Here is a 2,500-nt window from a genome sequence, read left to right as displayed (position 1 = left end):
TCTGACAGGAGTAGATATTGCATGCGAGCGAGGAGTCGTAATGGGCAAAATTGACTCGGGGGACCTCCAAATCGAATTCCGTTTCGAGCAAAACACTTCTTAGGCTTCAAGGAAGCTCCCATAAAATTTCCAAACCCAAACTCCAAACTTCATTTTTTAGCCTACAATGCCCACGTGCACGCCGGTGTGCACGCAGGGGTGCTTGAGCATGCGGGAGAGGAGCCATAATGGGCAACATTGACTCGGGGGACCTCCAAATCGAAATCCGTCTCGAGCAAAACACTTCTTAAGCTTCTAGGAAGCTCCCATAAAACTTCCAAACCCAAACTCCAAACTTTATTTTTTAGCATACAATGCCCACGTGCACGCCGGGGTGCTTGAGCGTGCGGGCGAGGAGCCATAATGGGCAACATTGACTCGGGGGACCTCCAAATCGAAATCCGTCTCGAGCAAAACACTTCTTAAGCTTCTAGGAAGCTCCCATAAAACTTCCAAACCCAAACTCCAAACTTTATTTTTTAGCATACAATGCCCACGTGCACGCAGGGGTGCTTGAGCATGCGGGAGAGGAGCCATAATGGGCAACATTGACTCGGGGGACCTCCAAATCGAAATCCGTCTCGAGCAAAACACTTCTTAAGCTTCTAGGAAGCTCCCATAAAACTTCCAAACCCAAACTCCAAACTTTATTTTTTAGCATACAATGCCCACGTGCACGCCGGGGTGCTTGAGCGTGCGGGCGAGGAGCCGTAATGGGCAAAATTAACACGGGGGACCTTCAAATCGAAATCCGTCTCGAGCAAAGCACTTCTTAGGCTTCTAGGAAGCTCCCATCAAATTTACAAACCAAACTCCAAACTTCATTTTTTAGCACACAATGCCCACGTGCACGCGGGGGTGCTTAAGCGTGCGGGCGAGGAGTCATAATGGGCAAAATTAACTCGGGGGACCTCCAAATCGAAATCCGTCTCGAGCAAAGCACTTCTTAGGCTTCTAGGAAGCTCCCATAAAATTTCCAAACCCAAACTCCAAACTTCATTTTTTAGCATACAATGCCCCCGTGCACGCGGGGGTGCTTGAGCGTGCGGGGGAGGAGTCATAATGGGCAAAACTAACTCGGGGGACCTCCAAATCGAAATCCGTCTCGAGCAAAACACTTCTTAGGCTCTAGGAAGCTCCCATAAAATTTCCGAACCCAAACTCCAAACTTCATTTTTAGCATACGATGCCCACGTGCACGCCGGGGTGCTTGAGCGTGCGGGCGAGGAGTCATAATGGGCAAAAACTAACTCGTGGGATCTCCAAATCAAAATCCGTCTCGAGCAAAGCATTTCTTAGGCTTCTAGGAAGCTCCATAAAATTTCCGAACCCAAACTCCAAACTTCATTTTTTAGCATACGATGCCCACGTGCACGCCGGGGTGCACGAGCGTGCGGGCGAGGAGTCGTAATGGGCAAAATTAACTCGGGGGACCTCCAAATCGAAATCCGTCTCGAGCAAAGCATTTCTTAGGCTTCTAGGAAGTTCCCGTAAAATTTTCAAACCCAAACTCCAAACTTCATTTTTTAGCATACGATGCCCACGTGCGCGCCGGTGTGCACGTCGGGGTGCTTGAGCGTGCGCGCGAGGAGCCGTAATTGGCAAAATTAACACGGCGGAAATCTAAATCGAAATCCGTCTCGAGCAAAGCACTTCTTAGTCTTCTAGGAAGCTCCCATAAAATTTTCAAACCCAAACTCCAAACTTCATTTTTAGCATACGATGCCCACGTGCACGCCGGTGTGCACGAGCATGCGGGCGAGGAGTCGTAATGGGCAAAATTAACTCGGGGGACCTCCAAATCGAAATCCGTCTCGAGCAAAGCATTTCTTAGGCTTCTAGGAAGTTCCCGTAAAATTTTCAAACCCAAACTCCAAACTTCATTTTTTAGCATACGATGCCCACGTGCGCGCCGGTGTGCACGTCGGGGTGCTTGAGCGTGCGCGCGAGGAGCCGTAATTGGCAAAATTAACACGGCGGAAATCTAATCGAAATCCGTCTCGAGCAAAGCATTTCTTAGGCTTCTAGGAAGCTCCCATAAGATTTCTGAACCCAAACTCCAAACTTCATTTTTTAGCATACGATGCCCACGTGCACGCCGGTGTGCACGAGCATGCGGGCGAGGAGTCATAAAGGGCAAACTTAACTCGGGGGACCTCCAAATCGAAATCCGTCTCGAGCAAAGCATTTCTTAGGCTTCTAGGAAGCTCCCATAAAATTTTCAAACCCAAACTCCAAACTTCAATTTTAGCATACCATGCCCACGTGCACGTCGGGGTGCACGAGCGTGCGGGCGAGGAGTCATAATGGGTAAAATTAACCCGGGGGACCTCCAAATCGAAATCCGTCTCGAGCAAAGCACTTCTTAGTCTTCTAGGAAGCTCCCATAAAATTTTCAAACCCAAACTCCAAACTTCATTTTTTAGCATACGATGCCCACGTGCACGTCGGGGTGCACGAG

Source organism: Cornus florida, unplaced genomic scaffold, assembly GCF_030987335.1.
Source record: "Cornus florida cultivar Cherokee Brave unplaced genomic scaffold, ASM3098733v1 CherokeeBrave_3.0.0_Hap2_scaffold_193, whole genome shotgun sequence".
Classification (NCBI taxonomy): domain Eukaryota; kingdom Viridiplantae; phylum Streptophyta; class Magnoliopsida; order Cornales; family Cornaceae; genus Cornus; species Cornus florida.
Note: the sequence above shows the minus strand (reverse complement) of the source record.